The sequence below is a fragment of the Ranitomeya variabilis genome, chromosome 2 (assembly GCF_051348905.1).
Source record: "Ranitomeya variabilis isolate aRanVar5 chromosome 2, aRanVar5.hap1, whole genome shotgun sequence".
In the NCBI taxonomy this organism is placed as follows: Eukaryota; Metazoa; Chordata; class Amphibia; order Anura; family Dendrobatidae; genus Ranitomeya; species Ranitomeya variabilis.
Genome location: NC_135233.1, coordinates 958,004,697 through 958,030,679, shown reverse-complemented (window position 1 = coordinate 958,030,679; position 25,983 = coordinate 958,004,697). Strand labels below are relative to the sequence as shown.

The 25,983-nt window shown below is 44.7% G+C and overlaps 1 pseudogene; it reads right to left on the bottom strand.

The window, feature by feature from the left end:
- Window positions 1-12,050: 12,050 nt before the first annotated feature.
- On the bottom strand, window positions 12,051-12,399 carry LOC143810068 (BET1 homolog pseudogene; annotated as a pseudogene).
- Between the last annotated feature and the right edge of the window lie 13,584 nt (window positions 12,400-25,983).

Genomic DNA, 25,983 nt, shown 5'->3' with positions numbered 1-25,983 from the left:
TCAAAGCCCTGATGGAGTACGCTGAACCACGATACGAGCTACCCAGTCGACACTTTTTTTCCAGAAAAGCCATCCCAGCCCTGCACCAGCATGTTAAACAGCGCATCGTCCATGCACTCAGGCAATCTGTGAGTACAAAGGTGCACCTGACTACAGATGCATGGACCAGTAGGCATGGCCAGGGACGTTATGTGTCCATCACGGCACACTGGGTGAATGTGGTGGATGCAGGGTCCACAGGCGACATCAATTTAGGGACAGTTGTGCCTAGCCCACGGTCTAGGAAACAGTTGGCTGTAGGCGTTCGCACCCCCTCCTCCTCCTCCTCGTCCTCCTGCAGAAGCTACAGCTCTTCCACAGAACGCAGTCGGCCAACCACTCCATCGGCAGATGACACTGTTGCACACCAGTTGTCCCATTATGGGCCAGCTACTGCCAAGCGTCAGCAGGCTGTATTGGCTATGAAGTGTTTGGGCGACAACAGACACACCGCGGAAGTTCTGTCCGAGTTCTTGCAACAAGAAACGCAGTCGTGGCTGGGCACAGTAGATCTTGAGGCAGGCAAGGTAGTGAGTGATAACGGAAGGAATTTCATGGCTGCCATCTCCCTTTCCCAACTGAAACACATTCCTTGCCTGGCTCACACCTTAAACCTGGTGGTGCAGTGCTTATTGAAAACTTATCCTGGGTTCTCCGACCTGCTCCTCAAAGTGCGTGCACTTTGCTCACATATCCGACGTTCGCCTGTACACGCCAGCCGTATGCAGACCTATCAGCGGTCTTTGAACCTTCCCCAGCATCGCCTAATCATAGACGTTGCAACAAGGTGGAACTCAACACTGCACATGCTTCAGAGACTGTGCGAACAGAGGCGTGCTGTTATTTATTTGTGGGAGGATACACGGGCAGGCAGTAGGATGGCAGACATGGAGTTGTCAGGTGTGCAGTGGTCGAAGATACAAGACATGTGTCAAGTCCTTCAGTGTTTTGAGGAATGCACACGGCTGGTTAGTGCAGACAACGCCGTAATAAGCATGAGCATCCCCCTAATGCGTCTGCTGATGCAAAGTTTGACGCACATAAAGGAGCAGGCGTCTGCACCAGAGGAAGAGGGAAGCCTTGATGACAGTCAGCCATTGTCTGGTCAGGGCAGTGTACAGGACGAGGTAGCGGGCGAAGAGGAGGTGGAGGATGAGGAGGATGATGGGGATGAGTATATTTTTAATGCGGAAACTTTCACGGGGGCACAGGAAATTGGTTGCGTGTCACGGCCGGGTTCTGGTTTTTTGAGGGACACAAGTGACGTAGATTTGCCTGCAACTGCCCCTCAACCAATCACAACCGGAGATTTGACAAGTGGAACTTTGGCCCACATGGCGGATTATGCCTTACGTATCCTACAAAGGGACACACGCATTACGAAAATGATGAACGATGACGATTACTGGTTGGCCTGCCTCCTTGATCCACGCTATAAAGGCAAATTGCAAAATATTATGCCACATGAGAACTTGGAACTAATATTAGCAACCAAACAATCAACTCTTGTTGACCGTTTGCTTCAGGCATTCCCAGCACACAGCGCACGTGATCGTTCTCACACGAGCTCCAGGGGGCAGCAGACTAGGAGTGTTAGGGGTGCACACATCAGAAGTGGCGTTGGACAGAGGGGTTTTCTGACCAGGTTGTGGAGTGATTTTGCTATGACCGCAGACAGGACAGGTACTGCTGCATCAATTGAAAGTGACAGGAGACAACATTTGTCCAGTATGGTTACTAACTATTTTTCATCCCTTATCGATGTTCTCCCTCAACCGTCATTCCCATTTGATTACTGGGCCTCCAAATTAGACACCTGGCCAGAATTGGCAGAATATGCATTGCAGGAGCTTGCTTGCCCGGCAGCAAGTGTCCTATCAGAAAGAGTATTCAGTGCTGCAGGTTCAATATTAACCGAAAAAAGGACTCGTCTGGCTACCCAAAATGTTGACGATCTAACATTCATTAAAATGAACCACAACTGGATTTCGAAATCTTTTGCCCCACCTTGCCCGGCCGACACCTAGCTTTCCTATGAAAAGCTCTTGCCTGTGAATTACTTTTCTAATGTCTAATTTGCTGCAGCTGATTGTACAGCATACGACATGTTTACACCTCCCTAAATGGCAAAACTCCCCACACGGGGCCGTGGTATCGCGACTTGGCGCAAGCACCCGTGAGACTGCTGTTTGTCTGAAGAGGTGGGTGTGCTCGCTTTTGGTTGACGGCATTGCTACTGGGTCCCTCATAGTACAATGTAGTGTCTCTGGCGGTGGTGGTGCGCACCCAACGTCAGACACACCGTTGTAACATGAGGGGCCCTGGGGCGGTCCCGCCGGCCTCAAGAGAGTTCCCCCCTACCCCAGCTCAAAATGTGCTCTACCACGTGCAAAATTATGTCGCACAGCTCCACCAATCTTTAGTCTATTCGCTGACATCATTCAATGTCTGGCACTGACAATACAAATTTGTAGACATCTATGATGCAACTTAAAGTAGTCTGTGTCTGTGTCCTATATTGGCACCATTAAATAGTTACTGCCAAATTACTATGTCAGAAACTCAGTAGATGAGCCCACCCCTGTACCTAAGTATGCCACCTTTTTTTTTTGTTTTGGTTGTTTTGCGAGACATTAACATCTATTTATATTTTGGGAGTACTGGGACAGACACTCCTTGCACTACTCCTCCACTCACCACCAAGCTGCCTGTGTATCCATGTAACCGCTGTAAAACTGCCATGAGCCTATTGTTTGTTATTTTAGGCCTTTGATAGCCTGTCTGCGGTCCCTACTTTAAATACTCCTCCACTGACCACCAAGCTGCCTGCCCGTGTATCCATGTAACCGCTGTGAAACTGCCATGAGCCTATTGTTTGTTATGTTAGGCCTTTGATAGCCTGTCTGCGGTCCCTACTTTAAATACTCCTCCACTGACCAGACCACTGCTGCCCGTGTACCCCTGGAACCAATTATAAAGTGCCTACAGCCAGCCCATTTTCTTATGTTAGGCCTTTGAAGCCTGTCTGCGGTCCCTACTTTAAATACTCCTCCACTGACCAGACCACTGCTGCCCGTGTACCCCTGGAACCAATTATAAAGTGCCTACAGCCAGCCCATTTTCTTATGTTAGGCCTTTGAAGCCTGTCTGCGGTCCCTACTTTAAATACTCCTCCACTCACCACCACCAAGCTGCCTGCCCGTGTATCCATGTAACCGCTGTGAAACTGCCATGAGCCTATTGTTTGTTATGTTAGGCCTTTGATAGCCTGTCTGCGGTCCCTACTTTAAATACTCCTCCACTGACCAGACCACTGCTGCCCGTGTACCCCTGGAACCAATTATAAAGTGCCTACAGCCAGCCCATTTTCTTATGTTAGGCCTTTGAAGCCTGTCTGCGGTCCCTACTTTAAATACTCCTCCACTCACCACCACCAAGCTGCCTGCCCGTGTATCCATGTAACCGCTGTGAAACTGCCATGAGCCTATTGTTTGTTATTTTAGGCCTTTGATAGCCTGTCTGCGGTCCCTACTTTAAATACTCCTCCACTGACCACCAAGCTGCCTGCCCGTGTATCCATGTAACCGCTGTGAAACTGCCATGAGCCTATTGTTTGTTATGTTAGGCCTTTGATAGCCTGTCTGCGGTCCCTACTTTAAATACTCCTCCACTCACCACCACCAAGCTGCCTGCCCGTGTATCCATGTAACCGCTGTAAAACTGCCATGAGCCTATTGTTTGTTATTTTAGGCCTTTGATAGCCTGTCTGCGGCCCCTACTTGCAATACTCCTCCACTGACCACAATGCTGCCTGGAGTGCCTGCCTGTGTATCCATGTAACCGATGTAAAACTGCCATGACTGCCTACTGTTTGTTATTTTAGGCCTTTGATAGCCTGTCTGCAGCCCCTACTTGCAATACTCCTCCACTGACCACACCAATGCTGCCCGTGTACCCCTGGAACCTATTTAAAAGTTCATAGAGCCTAGTTATATATTTTATTTACTATTAATAAGGCCATGATGGACTACGCTGTACCACGCTACAAGCTAACCAGTCGACACTTCTTTTGCGAGAAAAGCCATCCCAACCCTCCACCAGCATGTAGAAGACCGCATTGTCCATGCACTCTGGCAATCTGTGAGTACAAAGGTGCACCTGACAACAGACGCATGGACCTGTAGGCATGGCCACGGAAGATTACGTGTCCATTACGGCGCAATGGGTTAATGTGGTGGATGCATGGTCCACAGGGGACAGCCTACTAAGTCTGTCTGCAGTCCCTAATTCAAATTGTCCTCCACTGTCTAAATCGGAACTTCCACCTTCTGGCTTTCGGCCTATAGTATCAGAAATTAAACTGCATTTGGCCTTCAACTTTGGTTAGGGCCTACTAACGGCTTCTGCCCCTCCCTGGTGTTGCCCTCAACTAAATAAAGCTGAGCTTCAACCTTCTGCTCCAAATTACCATTTTGAAAAATGCAATAGGCTTTTCAGGCCTACTAAAGGAGTCTGTCTGTGTGCCCCTGCCTGGTGTTGTCCTCAACTAAATAAAGCTGAGCTTCAACCTTCCGGCTCTCATTAAGTGGTTTTAAAAAAAAAATGGTGGTTAGGGCCTACTAACGGCTTCTGCCCCTCCCTGGTGTTGCCCTCAACTAAATAAAGCTGAGCTTCAACCTTCTGCTCCAAATTACCATTTTGAAAAATGCAATAGGCTTTTCAGGCCTACTAAAGGTGTCTGTCTGTGTGCCCCTCCCTGGTGTTGTCCTCAACTAAATAAAGCTGAGCTTCAACCTTCCGGCTCTCATTATGTGGTTTTAAAAAAAAAAATGGTGGTTAGGGCCTACTAACGGCTTCTGCCCCTCCCTGGTGTTGTCCTCAACTAAATAAAGCTGAGCTTCAACCTTCCGGCTCTCATTAAGTGGTTTTAAAAAAAAAAAAAATGGTGGTTAGGGCCTACTAACGGCTTCTGCCCCTCCCTGGTGTTGTCCTCAACTAAATAAAGCTGAGCTTCAACCTTCCGGCTCTCATTAAGTGGTTTTAAAAAAAAAATGGTGGTTAGGGCCTACTAACGGCTTCTGCCCCTCCCTGGTGTTGCCCTCAACTAAATAAAGCTGAGCTTCAACCTTCCGGCTCTCATTAAGTGGTTTTAAAAAAAAAATGGTGGTTAGGGCCTACTAACGGCTTCTGCCCCTCCCTGGTGTTGCCCTCAACTAAATAAAGCTGAGCTTCAACCTTCTGCTCCAAATTACCATTTTGAAAAATGCAATAGGCTTTTCAGGCCTACTAAAGGTGTCTGTCTGTGTGCCCCTCCCTGGTGTTGTCCTCAACTAAATAAAGCTGAGCTTCAACCTTCCGGCTCTCATTAAGTGGTTTTAAAAAAAAAAAATGGTGGTTAGGGCCTACTAACGGCTTCTGCCCCTCCCTGGTGTTGCCCTCAACTAAATAAAGCTGAGCTTCAACCTTCTGCTCCAAATTACCATTTTGAAAAATGCAATAGGCTTTTCAGGCCTACAAAAGGTGTCTGTCTGTGTGCCCCTCCCTGGTGTTGTCCTCAACTAAATAAAGCTGAGCTTCAACCTTCCGGCTCTCATTATGTGGTTTTAAAAAAAAAAATGGTGGTTAGGGCCTACTAACGGCTTCTGCCCCTCCCTGGTGTTGTCCTCAACTAAATAAAGCTGAGCTTCAACCTTCCGGCTCTCATTATGTGGTTTTAAAAAAAAAAATGGTGGTTAGGGCCTACTAACGGCTTCTGCCCCTCCCTGGTGTTGTCCTCAACTAAATAAAGCTGAGCTTCAACCTTCCGGCTCTCATTAAGTGGTTTTAAAAAAAAAATGGTGGTTAGGGCCTACTAACGGCTTCTGCCCCTCCCTGGTGTTGTCCTCAACTAAATAAAGCTGAGCTTCAACCTTCCGGCTCTCATTAAGTGGTTTTAAAAAAAAAATGGTGGTTAGGGCCTACTAACGGCTTCTGCCCCTCCCTGGTGTTGTCCTCAACTAAATAAAGCTGAGCTTCAACCTTCCGGCTCTCATTATGTGGTTTTAAAAAAAAAAATGGTGGTTAGGGCCTACTAACGGCTTCTGCCCCTCCCTGGTGTTGTCCTCAACTAAATAAAGCTGAGCTTCAACCTTCCGGCTCTCATTAAGTGGTTTTAAAAAAAAAATGGTGGTTAGGGCCTACTAACGGCTTCTGCCCCTCCCTGGTGTTGTCCTCAACTAAATAAAGCTGAGCTTCAACCTTCCGGCTCTCATTAAGTGGTTTTAAAAAAAAAATGGTGGTTAGGGCCTACTAACGGCTTCTGCCCCTCCCTGGTGTTGTCCTCAACTAAATAAAGCTGAGCTTCAACCTTCCGGCTCTCATTATGTGGTTTTAAAAAAAAAAATGGTGGTTAGGGCCTACTAACGGCTTCTGCCCCTCCCTGGTGTTGTCCTCAACTAAATAAAGCTGAGCTTCAACCTTCCGGCTCTCATTATGTGGTTTTAAAAAAAAAAATGGTGGTTAGGGCCTACTAACGGCTTCTGCCCCTCCCTGGTGTTGTCCTCAACTAAATAAAGCTGAGCTTCAACCTTCCGGCTCTCATTAAGTGGTTTTAAAAAAAAAATGGTGGTTAGGGCCTACTAACGGCTTCTGCCCCTCCCTGGTGTTGCCCTCAACTAAATAAAGCTGAGCTTCAACCTTCCGGCTCTCATTAAGTGGTTTTAAAAAAAAAATGGTGGTTAGGGCCTACTAACGGCTTCTGCCCCTCCCTGGTGTTGCCCTCAACTAAATAAAGCTGAGCTTCAACCTTCCGGCTCTCATTAAGTGGTTTTAAAAAAAAAATGGTGGTTAGGGCCTACTAACGGCTTCTGCCCCTCCCTGGTGTTGCCCTCAACTAAATAAAGCTGAGCTTCAACCTTCTGCTCCAAATTACCATTTTAAAAAATGCAATAGGCTTTTCCGGCCTACTAAAGGTGTCTGCCCCTCCCTGGTGTTGTCCTCAACTGAACAAAGCTGAGCTTCCACATTCTGGCTTTCGCCCTATACTATCAGATATTAAACTGCATTTGGCCTACTAGTGTGGTTAGGCCCTTGAAACAGTGTCTGCTGCTCTTGGGTTTGCTACTCCACTGAACAAAGCAATGCCGCCTGTTTAGTCCTGTTACCAATTTTGAACTGCATGTAGCCTACTTTATTCTTTGGCCCTATATCTGTTTCCTCCTCATCCTGCCCATTGCCCAGCCACTGCTAAATGAGTCTGCTGGTACATTGACCTAGACCACTACATTCCCCTTGTACTCTACACAGCCAGAATCTGTCCCTGCTGAAAGTAAGGTTCCCCTTCCCGCATGTTATACCACCTTACACAGGGACAAAGAGGAAGGTGCAGATGAAAGTGCAGGTTCCTTCATCAGGTGGGGGGGCATACTCGTTGGCGACGTCACTGGCACAGGGCCCCTCAGAGTACGCAAAAGTGTCGCTGCTGGTGGGAGGCGCCCCCGCCATGCAAACACACCGCCGTACTTTGAGGGGCCCTGTGCCAGTGGCAATGCGAACGAGTGGGCCCCCCCCCTGCTTGCTCAGGATCACAGCACTTGCAACTTTTAAATACTTACCTTTCCCTGCAACACCGCCGTGACGTAGTCCGCATTTCCTGGGCCCACGAAAAACTTGAGCCAGCCCTACTCCCCCCACAACTTTCCCCCAATTCCCTATGCCCAACTATTATTATACAGTTAATTAAGATTGGCAAGCTTCAGAAACAAGAATGGATGTTTTTGGCATTAAAATGGGCACTGTAGGTGTTTTCCTGGCCTCCACTCACTGCCGACTATGCTTCCCCATTGACTTGCATTGGGTTTCGTGTTTCGGTCGATCCCCGACTTTTAGCGATAATCGGCCGACTGCACTCGACTCGACTCTGGACAAAATCGGGTTTCCCAAAACCCTACTCGATCTTAAAAAAATGAAAGTCGCTCAACCCTATTGGCCACGTCTCTGAGCACTAAACACCTTGTACTTTTAGTCACTTCTGGTAAGTTGTAGTTCTCGATTATGACAGCACTGAGAGAATAATGACTTCATTGTCTCATCATGTTTGATTCTTCTCAAATCTTTTGGCAGTTAATGTGTGTCTTTTTTTATCAACTTTTTTTGTAACCCTGTTGACTGTTGGCAACAAAACTTTTGGTGGTTTTGTGATCACGCACCAATATTTTAGCAATATCAAGAGTGCTACATCCATCTTTTCATAGTCAGTTAAATCTCTTTTTTGTCTCATTTTGCCTGAGGAAAATTATAAATTCTGCCCACTTTGATAAAGGGTGTTGATAGCCTTAAGCCTCACTCTTTTATTATACAAATACACATCACCTGGTCTATTTAATCCAATTAGCATTCAAGTTATACAGCTTGGAATTGGAAAATAGATATGATGATGACATGATAACATGGTCAAAATACTCACTTGCCTAATAACTGTGCACACAGTGTATGTACCACATTTACTGGCTAGTGAATACTGTATATAAAGATACCTACATTTAATAGCTGCTAGTGCAATTTTAAGAGTTGCCCATTGTTAAATGCATGTAACCCATAAGTACAAATGCAGAAGCTGCAAACATAGAGGGCGATTTACTAATGTTAATGCTTAGCTAGACTAGGCAGTCAGATGGTACACTGAATAAACCCAGTGGAACATTCGGGAGCTGAGCTGCTGAGTGGCCACTACACAGTGAACAAAGGAATACTGTTTAGCTCCATTCACTATTCACTTCTGTCCACCACCAGTGTGTGTGCTGATTCTCAGCCCTCCATCAATCTGAAATGGATGACCTAGTCTTTGGATAAATGATCATTATCTTTATCCCGGAAAACCACTTTATTGCAAAATAATATACTATCCATGAAATTTTGATGTTGTAATTTAGAGGTTTTGAAAATTTTATTACCTACTTTTCCTATAAGAAAGCATCATCCATATATACAGCGTTCAACTCACTTGGTGGTTCACAGAGGTAGAAAACTGAAACACTGTCTCTTTAAATCTTCAGTTGGTTAATTATATGGGAAAGTAAACCCAGCCGTTCAGGCAAAAACAGGAAAACAACAAAGAAAACAAAAACGCTGTAACAGAGTCCATACGTTTGTGGATAACAGCTCGCTCTGGAGCAAGACAGATTCAGTCTTTCCTCTTCAGGACACAAACCACTGGAGAATCCTCTCTCCAGTCTTACTGAACAAAGACTGCCTCTTGAGCCAAGCCATTTAAGCCCCAGACCATGTGACTCTTCCGCCATGTGACTGAACACATGATTGTGACATCACACAGGTCCTGTCAGCATACCATGGTGCTGGCTCTGCAGATGGAGATAAGGTGGACACCTTCCCACCCACTCTATGGATGTCCACATAAAAACCAGCCCATTACGCAACTTAACTAAATCCTCACAGCACTTAATGTGATGGAGGGAAATTACTCTGGGTTTTACATCACTGATGCCATTAAGCGTAGGGACACATATCTTCCCTCCAGCAGTCTACCAGTGACGTTGTCACAAGTGGCTTGTAAAAGTTAGGGAACCCCTGGTCAAAATTTCTGTTATAGTGAACAGTTAAGCAAGTTGAAGATGAATTGATCTGTAAAAGGCCTAAAGTAAAAGATTACTCATTTCCTTTGTATTTAAGACAACAAAAACTTAATTTTTTTTTCTCATTTTAAAAATTAGAAACTGGGTCAATGCAAAAGTTTGGGCACCTTTGGAGATTTGTGTGCTCAGATAATTTTGACCAAGGTTTCAAACCTTAATTAGCCTGTTATGGCTTGTTCACTATTTTCACTATAAGGGTACGTTCACACAGGACTTTTTTGCTGCTTTTTTTTGCTGCTTTTTTTATGCTAATTTAGGTGCGTTTTTTGGTGCGTTTTTGGTGCGTTTTTTGGGTACGTTCACACAGGGCTTTTTTGCTGCAGATTTTTGCTGCAGATTTTTGCTGCTTTTTTTATGCCAATTTTCAGCTGCGAGGACACCTCGCAATGGCTCTTCACACCTTACTACCAGGAACTCCCTCACAATAGATCACAATCAGGACACCTCACAATGGCTCTTCACACCTCACAATGGCTCTTCACACCTCACTTACAGGAACTCCCTCACAATAGATCACAATCAGGACACCTCACAATGGCTCTTCACACCTCACAATGGCTCACAATGGCTCTTCACACCTCACTACCAGGAACTCCCTCACAATAGATCACAAACAGGACACCTCACAATGGCTCTTCACACCTCACAATGGCTCACAATGGCTCTTCACACCTCACTAACCACATCCCTAAGCTCTTGGCTGTGAGATCCCTTCCTGCTGGCCATGATTTTCTGCACAAAAAACGCAGCAAATAATGCTACATGCGTTTTTTCAGCGTTTTTGCAGCGTTTTTTTCATCACCCATTCAAGTCAATGGGTGAAAAAACGCTGCAAAAACGCTGAAAGAAGTGACATGCCCTATGTCCAAAAAAAGCAGCAAAGCAGAAAAAACTGATCAAACAAAAAAACAACGTGTGTGCATGAGATTTCTGAAATCTCATAGGTTTTTCTGGTACTGTAAAAAGCAGCTGAAAATTAGCATAAAAAAAAGCATAAAAAAAAAGCATCAAAAAAGTCCTGTGTGAACGTACCCTAAAAGGCCAGGTAATGAAAAATTTCCCAGCTTTATGAAAACCCAGCCTCCTCTATCCCTGTGTCAAAAAACAGTATCCATAGGTTCTTCTAAGAAGATGCCTAGCACTCTGACAACGAAAATTGTGGAGGCCCAAATAGCAGGAAAAGGCTGTAATAAAATGGAAAAGTGTTTTCAAATTGCCCTTTCCTCAGTTTAACAAGTAATTAAGCAATCACAGTTAACAGGAACAGTCAAGGTCTAGATAAGGACTGGAAGGCAAAGCAAAATTTAAATGAGAGCTGCTCGTATGATTGCTAGAGAAGCCCCCACTTGACTGCAAAAGATATTAAGAAAGATTTAACAGATTCTGAGGTTGTGGTACATTGTTCTACTGTTCAGAGACACCTGCTCAAATATGACCTTCTCCGAAGAGTCATCAGAAGAAAACCTCTCCTGCGTCCTCACCATAAAATTCAGCATCAAAAGTATGTAAAAGATCTTCTAAAGAAGCCTGATGCATTTTGGAAAGAAGTTATGTGGTCTGGTGAGGTTAAAATAGAGCTCTTTGGCCACAATGATCAAAGGTATATGTGGAGAAAAAAGGGCACAGAATTTCAGGAAAAGAAAATCTCGCCAACCGTTAAGCATGGAGATGGATCAATCATGCTTTGGGATTGTGTTGCAGCCAATGGTAAAGAGAAGAATGGATTCAATAAAATTTCAACAAATTCTTAATGCAAGCATAATACCATCTGTAACAAAAGCTGAAGCCGAAAAGAGGATGGCGTCTACAAATGGATAATGAACCTAAACACACCTCAAAATCAACAATAGATTTCAAAAGGCACAAGCTGAAGGTTTTACAATGGCCCTCACAGTCCCCTGATCTGAACATCATTGAAAATCTGTGGCTAGACATCAAAACTGTAGTAGGAGGAGGCGTCCGAGCCTGGAGATTGTGCGATTCCCTCTATAAAGGAGGAATCCTCCATGTGAAGTTCTCATAATTAGAAAATGATTAACAGAGTGTGTTCCTCCATAGCCCTTCTTGGATCATTAACTCTTCTGTTGGGAGTCTCCGCTTTAATCATTGTATGCCTATGGATTTACTGGAATGAATGTCAGGGAACATGAAAGATCCGGATTACCGTGAGATAGACCGGTCATAAAGTGCCTCGCCATCTCATCAAGGAGAATATCGCCATCTTCCAGCAAGTGAAATGTATGCACCAGTAGAGTGGTCACCAGCCAGTTGTGAAACTACAATTTCCAGCATACCCTGAGACACTTAGGAACACTGCTCAAAAAATAAGGAATTAAACTTGATAATTGAGGCTCAAAAACAAACAAAAAAAAAGGATTGAAGTCTGATCATCTGAGCTTTATATACCAGTAAATGGCGAAGAACACAAAACAGGCGAACAGCATCATATACAACAGCAGCTTGGCCTGACTTCCCCTAGAGAGAACCTTGGGCCTGCCCATTGTGGCCCCCAAGAAACCACCGGTAGAGTCGAAATCTGAGTCCATTTGTGAAAGCAAATTATTGTGATATTTTACTTCAGTTCCAATATCGATAGAAAGAGATTTCAGCGCGTTGGCTTTGAGTCGGAGGGTTTCGGTGAGTCTTTCGTTCTCCTCGTACACGCTATAACAACTCATCTCCGGGCGTCCTTCCCGGTGCTTCATCCCTCCACGGTCCATGCTGGCGACGCGCGGACTCGTCGCATCCAACAAATCAAAATAGTAGTGCATTCAAGAACTGGAACAATTTTCCAAGGAAGAATGGATGGAAATCCCTCAAACAAAAACTGAAAGACTCTTGGCTGGCTACAAAAAGCATTTACAAGCTGTGGTACTTTCAAAAGGGGGTGCTTCTAGGTACTAACCATGCAGGGCGCAAAAACTTTTGCATTGGCCCATTAACTGTTCACAATAGCAGTAATTTTGACCAGGGGTACCCAAACTTTTACATGTCAGTGTAAATTCCCTTTATAGATGTGGTGTGTAACAATTATAATTGGACACGTTTATCTTGTTTCATGAATGTTTTACATGATGCTGGTGAAACCTAAATAATCTTTAGTAATTTAATCCACGTACAAAGCTGCATTACATGTAACGTTCTGCAAGAACTAACTAAGCTTACTGGCTATCCTAAAGGATAAACGCTGCAAGAATAATATTCAGTTCTGTCTGGATTTCTCATTCTGAGGTATGTTATCAAATTTCATAGCCGAGAGTAATATACTTGAAATGACATCAACCGTGAAAGGTTAAAATGTCATTTACAACCGGATGCAGATTTCTTCCACTTGGGATTATTTTTAGACTATAGCGGGATGATGTTTAGTAAGAATAAATAGCTAAAAATCTCACCTGAAAGTATCATCTAATCTTACTAATAGTGATTTTGTCACTTTAATCCCATCTATATATGAGAGACTGCAATCCATGACAAAGAAAGCAATTTCATGCAGCAAGGTCCTCTTGCAGTGTATAGGCTTAGGCAATGGGGCTCCCTTATTAATGTCTAAATATTTATGAATTTAATCTCTTCATAACAAATCAATAAAACATGTCAGCTGCAAGCAAAACATATCCCAGTCCCAAATAAACTTGCAACCACTGCATGCTAATAAGACTCATCTTTCTTCGCGGGAAATGTCTATGTAGAATTCCTGCTGTATTATTCGTTTATTCTCTATTGTTTAAAATTCCTGATATTTGGGTTTGGATGAGAAAAAGTTCCTGTTACTAATAAAAACTCGAAATGAAAGAAACATCAGCAGTTCCATCAAATGTTTGAAATACGTAAAACATGAGGGACAAAAAAAAACCAAAACACGTTCCGGCAAATGGAGATCATAGGCCTTATGGCAAGGCCCTGGAAAGAGTTGATGTTGACTTTTAGGATTGCTATTCTCCACAGGAGCCACTAGTGTCCCTGTTCTCTTTCCCTGTCAAGAAGCGTTTTGTCTTTTTGTAAAACATGTAGATAAATCTATACATTATATAAGGTACACATAAAAACTTTGGGCACCTCTTGGTACATCTTGCATTGTCTGTGTGCAGCAAACCAATATCTATGACAGCTATAATTTCCTCCATAATTAATGCCAATTTTTGGCAAAAATTAGTATGTTGGGGTACTGTTGGTCCTGCCTCTCCAGCTAAGCACCACCTACTTCTTAGAAAAGCGGTGAGAGCAACATAAAACAGGCATTCAGCAAAATGTCATCATTTTTATGCCATAAAAGTGTAGTAAAGGTCTTGATAAATTTCCTCCTTCTGTTTATACTACTCATTTACATTTCCCACTTTTAAGGAATTAAGTTATAAAAGCTATGGACATCTTTGGCATAAAAACATTTTTTTTACATGTTAACGGGCTTTTTAGTACAGTAATTGCACTAATTTCAGTTTGCAATTTTCATTATTTATTTTAGGCCTTTTGAGAAGTAGTTTTCTTTTGTGGGAGTGTCCCTCCGAGGAATATAGGATGGATGTGCACTCTGTGAGTATCCAGTGTACACGTGTCATCATTTGCTTTCATGTATCAGCGCGGTTCTAAAGGTACCTTCACACTAAACGATATCGCTAGCGATCCGTGACGTTGCAGCGTCCTGGCTAGCGATATCGTTTAGTTTGACACGCAGCAGCGATCAGGATCCTGCTGTGATATCGCTGGTCGTTGAACAAAGTTCAGAACTTTATTTGGTCGTCAGACCGGCGTGTATCGTCGTGTTTGACACCAAAAGCAACGATACCAGCGATGTTTTACACTGGTAACCAGGGTAAACATCGGGTTGCTAAGCGCAGGGCCGCGCTTAGTAACCCGATGTTTACCCTGGTTACCAGTGTAAAATGTAAAAAAAACAAACAGTACATACTCACCTTCGCGTCCCCCGGCGTCCGCTTCCCACACTGACTGAGCGTCGTAAAGTGAAAGTGAAAGTACAGCACAGCGGTGACGTCACCGCTCTGCTGTTAGGGCCGGCGCTCAGTCAGTGCAGGAAGCGGACGCCGGGGGACGCGAATGTAAGTATGTACTGTTTGGTTTTTTTACATTTTACGCTGGTAACCAGGGTAAACATCGGGTTACTAAGCGCAGCCCTGCGCTTAGTAACCCGATGTTTACCCTGGTTACCCGGGGACCTCGGCATCGTTGGTCGCTGGAGAGCGGTCTGTGTGACAGCTCTCCAGCAATCCAACAGCGACGCTGCAGCGATCGGCATCGTTGTCGCCATCGTTGCAGCGTCGCTTAATGTGAAGGTACCTTAACACTGCACATACTTTTGTCCTGTGCGCTTCCGCGCTTTCCTTCTTGTCTCTGTTTTTTTTTTTTGGCTCCATAAGACCTCAGATATTTTCAGAGCCATCAAAACCATGGGCAGGAGCGCTGACGGATTTGTACGAGTTCAGCACATGCACTGCACTAGATAATAGACTTACAAACACTCTGCAGTTGCAACATTTTAGAACATTTTTAATGAAGACTATTTAGAAAGCTGCTTAAGTCAGACTTGAGGAAGCCAACAAAAAATCTGTGATCGGGCACATAACATTTAAGAATTATAGCACAGTAAATTGAACTTCCCCTCTGATTACTTCAGCCAACGTTTTTAAGGGATAACTTTGGTCCTATAAAAGGTTTTCAGGGCTGATCTGTGTTATCTTCTGTATAAAAAGAACATGTTAGCAAGGCAAAGTCTCTCAGAAGCAAAGATGGTCAGAGGTTCACTAATCTAATTTATGAATAACTGTGCCTAAAAATTGAGAAAATATTTCAGAAAAATGCTCCTTAGCGTAAAATTGCAAATACTTGAAGTATCCAACCATTATGGAAAAGATTACGGAGAAATCCATGTGTTGTAGATTGTGAGCCTTCGCGAGCAGGGTCCTCTCTTCTCTTGTATCAGTCGTGACTTGTATTGTTTAACCCCTTCATGACCCAGCCTATTTTGGCCTTAATGACCTTGCCGTTTTTTGCAATTCTGACCAGTGTCCCTTTATGAGGTAATAACTCCGAAACGCTTCAACGGATCCTAGCGATTCTGAGATTGTTTTTTCGTGACATATTGGGCTTCATGTTAGTGGTAAATTTAGGTTGATAATTTCTGAGTTTATTTGTGAAAAAAACGGAAATTTGGTGAAAATTTTGAAAATTTCGCAATTTTCACATTTTGAATTTTTATTCTGTTAAACCAGAGAGTTATGTGACACAAAATAGTTAATAAATAACATTTCCCACATGTCTACTTTACATCAGCACAATTTTGGAAACAAATTTTTTTTTTGCTAGGAAGTTATAAGGGTTAAAATTTGACCAGTGATTTCTCATTTTTACAACAAAATTTACAAAACCATTTTTTTTAGGGACCACCTCACATTTGAAGTCAGTTTGAGGGTTCTATATGGCTGAAAATACCCAAAAGTGACACCATTCTAAAAACTGCACCCCTCAAGGTGCTCAAAACCACATTCAAGAAGTTTATTAACCCATCAGGTGTTTCACAGCAGCAGAAGCAACATGGAAGTAAAAAATGAACATTTAACTTTGTAGTCACAAAAATGATCTTTTAGCAACAATTTTTTTTTTCCCAAGGGTAAAAGGAGAAACTGGACCATGGACGTTGTTGTACAATTTTTCCTGAGTACGCTGATACCTCATATGTGGGGGTAAACCACTGTTTGGGCGCACGGCAGGGCTCGGAAGGGAAGGAGCGCCATTTGACTTTTTGAATGAAAAATTGGCTCCAATCTTTAGCGGACACCATGTCGCGTTTGGAGAGCCCCCGTGTGCCTAAACATTGGAGCTCCCCCACACGTGACCCCATTTTGGAAACTAGACCCCCCAAGGAACTTATCTAGAAGCATAGTGAGCGCTTTAAACCCCCAGGTGCTTCACAAATTGTTCTGTAAACATGAAAAAGTACTTTTTTTTCACAAAAAAATTATTTTAGCCTCAATTTTTTCATTTTCACATGGGCAACAGGATAAAATGGATCCTAAAATTTGTTGGACAATTTCTCCTGAGTACGCCGATACCTCATATGTGGGGGTAAAGCACTGTTTGGGTGCACGGCAAGGCTCGGAAGGGGAGGCGTGCCATTTGACTTTTTGAATGGAAAATTAGCTCCAATCGTTTGGCGGACACCATGTCGCGTTTGGTGAGCCCCTGTGTGCCTAAACATTGGAGCTCCCCTACAAGTGACCCCATTTTGGAAACTAGACCCCCCAAGGAACTAATCTAGATGCATAGTGAGCACTTATAACCCCAAGGTGCTTCACAGAAGTTTATAACGCAGAGCCGTGAAAATAAAAAATAATTTTTCTTTCCTCAAAAATGATTTTTAGCCCAGAATTTTTTATTTTCCCAAGGGTAATAGGAGAAATTGGACCCCAAATGTTGTTGTCCAGTTTGTCCTGAGTACGATGATACCCCATATGTGGGGGTAAACCACTGTTTGTGCGCACGGCAGGGCTCGGAAGGGAAGGCATGCCATTTGGCTTTTTGAATGGAAAATTAGCTCCAATCATTAGCGGACACCATGTCGCGTTTGGAGAGCCCCTGTGTGCCTAAACATTGGAGCTCCCACACAAGTGACCCCATTTTGGAAACTAGACCTCCCAAGGAACTAACCTAGATGTGTGGTGAGCACTTTGAACCCCCAAGTGCTTCACAGAAGTTTATAACGCAGAGCCATGAAAAAAAATGATTTTTTAGCCCACAATTTTTTATTTTCCCAAGGGTAACAGGAGAAATTGGACCCCAAAAGTTGTTGTCCAGTTTCTCCTGAGTATGCTGATACCCCATATGTGGGGGTAAACCACTGTTTTGGCACACGTCTGGGTTCGGAAGGGAAGTAGTGATGTTTTGAAATGCAGACTTTGATGGAATGCTCTGCGGGCGTCAGGTTGCGTTTGCAGAGCCCCTGATGTGCCTAAACAGTAGGAACTCCCCACAAGTGACTCCACTTTGGAAACTAGACCCCCAAGGGAACTTATCTAGATGTGTGGTGAGCACTTTGAACCCCCAAGTGCTTCACAGAAGTTTATAACGCAGAGCCGTGAAAATAATAAATGTGTTTCCTTTCCTCAAAAATATTTTTTAGCCCAGAATTTTTTATTTTTGCAAGAGTAACAGGAGAAATTGGACCCCAAAAGTTGTTGTCCAGTTTCTCCTGAGTACGCAGAGCCGTGAAAATAAAAAATAATTGTTCTTTCCTCAAAAATTATGTTTTAGCAAGTAATTTTTTATTTTTGCAAGGGTAACAGGAGAAATTGGACCCCATCAGTTGTTGCCCAGTTTGTCCTGAGTACGCTGGTACCCCAAATGTGGGGGTAAACCACTGTTTGGGCGCACGTTGGGGCTTGGAAGGGAGGGAGCACCATTTGACTTTTTGAACGCAAGATTGGCTGGAATCAATGGTGGCGCCATGTTGCGTTTGGAGACCCCTGATGTGCCTAAACAGTGGAAACCCCTCAATTCTAACTTCAACACTAACCCCAACACACCCCTAATCCTAATCCCAACTGTAGCCATAACCCTAATCACAACCCTATCCCCAACACACCCCTAACCACAACCCTAACTGCAACACACCCGTAACCCTAATTCCAACCCTAACCCAAATCCCAACCCTAACCACAACTGTAACCCCAACACATCCCTAACCCTATCCGTAACCCTAACCACAAGCCTAATCTTAACCCTATTTCCAACCCTAGCCCTATTTCCAACCGTAACTCTAATTCCAACCCTAACCCTAAGGCTATGTGCCCTGTTGTGAATTCTGTTTGTGGGCTCCCTCTGGTGGCTACTGGTGGTACTGGTTGACTTCTGTCTTCTATCTCCAGTGCACCTGTTCCCTTCAGGAAATGGGAGTTTCCTATATAGTCTGGCTTCTCACTCATTTACTTGCCGGCTATCAATGTTACCAGAGCTCCTCTGTTACTTGCTACCTGCTCCAAGTCTGCTGAGTCAGATAAGTTTGATCATTTGTATCTTTTGTCCAGCGTGCATTTATATGAATCTTGCTGCTGGAAGCTCTAGTGAACTGAAGTGACCACTCCGGTGTCATGAGTTGATACCGGAGTTTAAAGTCACTTCAGGATGGTATTTTGTAGGGTTTTGAGTTGACCGCGAAGTCCACTTTTGTATTTTCTGCTATCTAGTTAGTGGGCCTCTCTTTGCTGAACCTGTATTCATACTACGTATGTGTTTTCTTCTTAACTAACCGTCATTATATGTTGGGGGCTGCTATTACTTTGGGGTTTTCTCTGGAGGCAAGCCAGGTCTGTGTTTCCTCTATTAGGGGTAGCTAGATCTCCGGCTGGTGCGAGACGTCTAGGGATAAAACGCAGGTACGTTCCCCGGCCTCTGGTAGTTGTGTGTGAGGTTCAGCATCGCGGTCAGCTTAGATTCCATCATCCTAGAGCTAGTCCTGTTTTTGCCTATGTCCCTGCCATTGGGAATCATGACAGTATAGCCGGCCCGACTGTGTTAAGTATTGGCTGAAGAAGGAGAGAAAAGAAGTTTCTGACACCTTTTTTTTTTTTTTTTACTCTGAAGTCTGTCTAGCCATAATTGCAGTCTGCTTCTTTCCCCTCCTCTTAATCCCTGAATGGCTTAGATCTCAGCTGCTGAGAAATGGATATCCAGAGTTTAGCTTCAAATCTGAATAATCTTGCCTCTAAGGTTCAAAATATACAAGATTTCGTTATACATGCTCCTATGTCCGAACCTAAAATTCCTATACCAGAGTTTTTTTCTGGAGATAGATCTCATTTTTTGAATTTTAAGCACAATTGTAGATTGTATCTTTCTCTGAGACCTCACTCCGCTGGAAACCCTGCTCAGCAGGTTAAGATTGTTATTTCCTTGCTGCGGGGTGACCCCCAGAATTGGGCATTTGCATTGGCGCCAGGGGATCCTGCGCTGCTCAATGTGGATGCGTTTTTTCTGGCGCTGGGGTTGCTCTATGAGGAACCGAATTTGGAGATTCAGGCTGAAAAGGCCTTGATGGCCCTCTCTCAAGGCCATGATGAAGCTGAAATATATTGTCAAAAGTTTCGTAGATGGTCTGTGCTTACTCAGTGGAATGAGTGCGCCCTGGCGGCGAATTTCAGAGAGGGTCTCTCTGACGCCGTTAAAGATGTCATGGTGGGGTTTCCCACGCCCACAGGTCTGAATGAGTCCATGACAATGGCTATTCAGATTGACCGGCGTTTACGGGAGCGCAAACCTGTGCACCATTTGGCGGTGTCTTCTGAGCAGGCACCGGAGAATATGCAATGTGATAGAATTCTGTCCAGAAGTGAATGGCAGAATTATAGGCGTAAAAATGGGTTGTGCTTCTATTGTGGCGATTCTGCTCATGTTATATCAGCATGCTCTAAACGCACAAAAAGGGTTGATAAGTCTTTTGCAGTTAGCAACTTGCAGTCTAAGTTTCTTTTGTCTGTAACTTTGATTTGTTCATTATCATCTATTAATGTGAATGCCTATGTGGACTCTGGCGCCGCCCTGAGTCTTATGGATTGGTCCTTTGCCAGGCGCTGTGGGTTTAGTCTAGAGTCTCTGGAAGTCCCTATTCCTTTGAAGGGTATCGACTCCACACCATTGGCTAGGAATAAACCTCAATACTGGACACAAGTGACTATGTGTATGACTCCAGACCATCAGGAGGTGATTCGATTCCTTGTGTTGCACAACTTGCATGATGTCTTAGTGCTTGGATTGCCATGGTTACAAACTCACAACCCAGTTCTTGACTGGAAAACAATGTCCGTATTAAACTGGGGATGTCAGGGGGTTCATGGGGAAGTACCTTTGGTTTCCATTGCTTCATCTACTCCCTCTGAGGTTCCGGCATTTTTGTCTGACTATTGTGATGTGTTTGAGGAGCCTAAACTTAGTTCGCTCCCTCCTCATAGGGATTGCGATTGTGCTATAGATTTGATTCCTGGCAGCAAATTTCCTAAAGGTCGTTTGTTCAATCTGTCTGTGCCAGAGCATGCCGCTATGCGAGAGTATATTAAAGAGTCCTTGGAAAAGGGACATATCCGTCCATCCTCATCCCCTTTAGGAGCAGGTTTTTTTTTCGTGGGTAAAAAAGATGGTTCCCTTAGGCCTTGTATTGATTATCGGCTGTTGAATAAGATTACAGTCAAATATCAGTATCCTTTGCCACTGTTGACTGATTTGTTTTCTCGTATTAAGGGGGCAAGGTGGTTCTCTAAGATTGACCTTCGGGGTGCGTATAATTTGGTGCGGATTAAGCAGGGAGATGAGTGGAAAACTGCATTTAATACGCCCGAGGGCCATTTTGAGTATCTGGTAATGCCTTTTGGTCTTTCTAATGCCCCTTCAGTCTTTCAGTCTTTTATGCACAATATTTTCCGTGAATATCTGGATAAATTTATGATTGTGTATTTGGATGATATTTTGATTTTTTCCGATGACTGGGAGTCGCATGTTCAACAGGTCAGGAAGGTTTTTCAGGTTTTACGGGCCAATTCTTTGTTTGTAAAGGGCTCAAAGTGTATTTTTGGGGTTCAGAAGATCTCTTTTTTGGGGTACATTTTTTCCCCTTCTTCTATTGAGATGGATCCTGTCAAGGTTCGGGCTATTTGTGATTGGACGCAACCGACTTCCCTTAAGAGCCTTCAGAAATTCTTGGGCTTTGCTAATTTCTATCGTCGATTTATAACTGGTTTTTCAAGTGTTGTTAAGCCTCTAACGGATTTGACTAAGAAGGGTGCTGATGTTTCCAGTTGGTCCTCGGCGGCTGTGGAGGCCTTTCGGGAGCTTAAGCACCACTTTTCTTCTGCTCCTGTGTTGCGCCAACCTGATGTGTCACTTCCTTTTCAGGTCGAAGTTGATGCTTCAGAGATCGGAGCGGGGGCGGTTTTGTCGCAGAGAAGTTCCGATTGCTCGGTGATGAGACCATGTGCGTTCTTTTCTCGAAAATTTTCGCCCGCCGAGCGAAACTATGATGTTGGTAATCGGGAACTCTTGGCTATGAAGTGGGCCTTTGAAGAGTGGCGTCATTGGCTCGAGGGTGCTAGGCATCAGGTGATGGTCTTGACTGATCACAAGAATCTGATTTACCTTGAGTCAGCCAGGCGTCTGAATCCTAGACAGGCGCGCTGGTCGTTATTTTTCTCCCGGTTTAATTTTGTGGTCTCATATCTACCGGGTTCAAAAAATGTGAAGGCAGATGCCCTTTCTAGGAGTTTTGAGCCTGACTCCCCTGGTGATTCTGAACCTACGGGTATTCTTAAGGATGGGGTGATATTGTCTGCTGTCTCTCCAGACTTGCGACGTGCTTTGCAGGAGTTTCAGGTGGATAGGCCTGATCGTTGTCCGCCTGGGAGACTGTTTGTTCCAGATGAGTGGACCAGTAGAGTCATCTTGGAGGTTCATTCTTCTGTGTTGGCAGGTCACCCTGGAATCTTTGGTACCAGAGATTTGGTGGCCAGGTCCTTCTGGTGGCCTTCTCTGTCTAGGGATGTGCGTACTTTTGTACAGTCTTGTGATGTTTGTGCTCGGGCCAAGCCTTGTTGCTCTCGGGCTAGTGGATTGTTGTTGCCCTTGCCTATTCCAAAGAGGCCTTGGACGCACATCTCTATGGACTTTATTTCGGATCTCCCGGTTTCTCAGAAAATGACCGTCATCTGGGTGGTGTGTGACCGTTTTTCTAAAATGGTTCATTTGGTACCCTTGCCCAAGTTGCCTTCTTCATCGGAGTTGGTTCCTCTATTTTTTCAGAATGTGGTTCGTCTACATGGTATCCCGGAAAACATCGTTTCTGACAGGGGATCCCAATTTGTGTCTAGATTTTGGCGGGCGTTCTGTGCCAGGATGGGCATTGATTTGTCTTTTTCGTCTGCTTTCCATCCTCAGACGAATGGCCAGACAGAGCGAACTAATCAGACCCTGGAGACTTATTTGAGGTGTTTTGTGTCTGCTGATCAGGATGACTGGGTCGCCTTTTTGCCGTTGGCGGAGTTTGCCCTTAATAATCGGGCTAGTTCTGCCACTCTGGTTTCTCCTTTCTTCTGCAATTCGGGGTTTCACCCTCGTTTTTCATCTGGTCAGGTGGAATCTTCGGATTGTCCTGGAGTGGACACTGTGGTGGATAGATTGTACCAGATTTGGAGTCATGTGGTGGACAACTTGAAGTTGTCCCAGGAGAAGACTCAGCAGTTTGCTAATCGTCGTCGTCGTGCTGGTAATCGTCTTCGCGTTGGGGACTTGGTGTGGTTATCTTCTCGTTTTGTCCCTATGAAGGTCTCTTCTCCTAAGTTTAAACCTCGGTTCATAGGTCCTTATAAGATTTTGGAGATTCTTAATCCTGTATCGTTTCGTTTGGACCTACCAGCATCTTTCACTATTCATAATGTCTTCCATCGGTCCTTGTTGCGGAGGTACGAGATACCGGTTGTTCCTTCTGTTGAGCCTCCTGCTCCTGTGCTGGTGCAGGGTGAATTGGAGTATGTTGTGGAGAAGATTTTGGACTCTCGCATTTCCAGACGGAGACTTCAATATTTGGTCAAGTGGAAGGGATACGGTCAGGAGGATAATTCTTGGGTGACTGCCTCTGATGTTCATGCCTCTGATTTGGTTCGCGCCTTTCATAGGGCTCGTCCAGATCGCCCTGGTGGTTCTCATGAGGGTTCGGTGCCCCCTCCTCAAGGGGGGGGTACTGTTGTGAATTCTGTTTGTGGGCTCCCTCTGGTGGCTACTGGTGGTACTGGTTGACTTCTGTCTTCTACCTCCAGTGCACCTGTTCCCTTCAGGAAATGGGAGTTTCCTATATAGTCTGGCTTCTCACTCATTTACTTGCCGGCTATCAATGTTACCAGAGCTCCTCTGTTACTTGCTACCTGCTCCAAGTCTGCTGAGTCAGATAAGTTTGATCATTTGTATCTTTTGTCCAGTGTGCATTTATATGAATCTTGCTGCTGGAAGCTCTAGTGAACTGAAGTGACCACTCCGGTGTCATGAGTTGATACCGGAGTTTAAAGTCACTTCAGGATGGTATTTTGTAGGGTTTTGAGTTGACCGCGAAGTCCACTTTTGTATTTTCTGCTATCTAGTTAGTGGGCCTCTCTTTGCTGAACCTGTATTCATACTACGTATGTGTTTTCTTCTTAACTAACCATCATTATATGTTGGGGGCTGCTATTACTTTGGGGTTTTCTCTGGAGGCAAGCCAGGTCTGTGTTTCCTCTATTAGGGGTAGCTAGATCTCCGGCTGGTGCGAGACGTCTAGGGATAAAACGCAGGTACGTTCCCCGGCCACTGGTAGTTGTGTGTGAGGTTCAGCATCGCGGTCAGCTTAGATTCCATCATCCTAGAGCTAGTCCTGTTTTTGCCTATGTCCCTGCCATTGGGAATCATGACAGTGCCCACGTTGCGGATTCGTGTGAGATTTTTCCGCACGATTTTTGAAAAATCTTCAGGTAAAAGGCACTGCGTTTTACCTGCAGATTTACAGCAGATTTCCAGTGTTTTTTTGTGCGGATTTCACCTGCGGATTCCTATTGAGGAACAGGTGTAAAACGCTGCGGAATCCGCACAAAGAATTGACATGCTGTGGAAAATACAACGCAGCGTTTCTGCACGGAATTTTCCGCACCATGGGCACAGTGGATTTGGTTTTCCATAGGTGTACATGGTACTGTAAACCTGATGGAAAACTGCTACGAATTCGCAGCGGCGAATTCGCAGCGGCTAATCCGCTGCGGATCCGCGGCCAATCCGCTGCGGATCCGCGGCCAATCCGCTGCGGATCCGCGGTCAATCCGCTGCGGATCCGCGGCAATCCGCTGCGGATCCGCAGCCAAATCCGCACTGTGTGCACATGCCATAACCCTAACCCTACCCCTAACCCTAACCCTACCCGTAACCCTAACCCTACCCCTAACCCTAACCCTACCCCTAGTTCTAACCCTAGTTCTAACCCTAACCCTAGTGGATAACGAAAAAAAAAAAAAAAAATTTCTTTATTTTATTATTGTCCCTATGGGGGTGATAAAGGGGGGGGTTTATTTATTATTTTTTTTATTTTGATCGCTGTGATAGAACCTACCACAGCGATCAAAATGTACCTGTAAGGAATCTGCCGGCTGGCAGATTCGGCGGGCGCACTGAGCATGCGCCCGCCATTTTAGAAGATGGCGGCGCCCAGCGAGGAGACGTACGGACACCGGGAGGATCGGTAAGTATGAAGGGGTGGTGGGGGGGTGGATCGGAGCACAAGGGGGGTAATCGGAGCACAGGGGGGGTGAATACAAACAAGGAGGGAGCGGACAGGAGGACGGGGGAGCCGGCAGGCGGACGGAGGGGACCGGACCCCATAACGGAGGACTGGGGGGGCGATCGGTGGGTGTGGGGGGGGTCACTTGAGTATTTCCAGCCATGGCCGATGATATTGCAGCATCGGCCATGGCTGGATTGTAATATTTCACCAGTTTTTTAGGTGAAATATTACAAATCGCTCTGATTGGCAGTTTCACTTTCAACAGCTAATCAGAGTGATCGTAGCCACGGGGGGGTGAAGCCACCCCCCCTGGGCTGAAGCACCACTCCCCTTGTCTCTGCAGATCGGGTAAAATCGGAGTTAACCCTTTCACCCGATCTGCAGGGACGCGATCATTCCATGACGCATACGCTGCGTCATAGGTCGGATTGGCACAGACTTTCATGACGCAGCGTATGCGTCAAAGGTCGGGAAGGGGTTGAGATTATTGTACTAGTTTATTATGTATACCCCTCCTTACATGTAAAGCGCCATGGAATAAATGGCGCTATAATAATAATAAATAATAATAATAATAATACAAGAGCCAAGGCCACTGTCAGCTTTGGATGCTCGTTGATCTACAGCAGGTGGCAGTGCATTAAAAACAGGCATGGTTTGGTCATTGAAATCACTGTATAAGGTTGGCATACAAAGAAGACCCAGGACTATGGCGCAGATAAAATCCTACATCAGACAAGAATGAAGGTAACCATATCATAACCTAAATACATTGCATGTTATTACTAAAAGTACTATTATACAACTACTATTTGATGTCCACATCCAGGGATCTTCTATAACTCAGGAACTCTGAGGATTCCAAGGATCTGTAGCACTTTCCAACAAAATAACAGAGTACCTGTACAAACCTACCCAAGACTAAGGACAAATGCACACTTTATTTATGTGATTTAGTTTTTCTATCACCCCTTCCAAAAGCCATGTTTTTGTTTTATTCTTATGTATAGCCGTATGATGGCT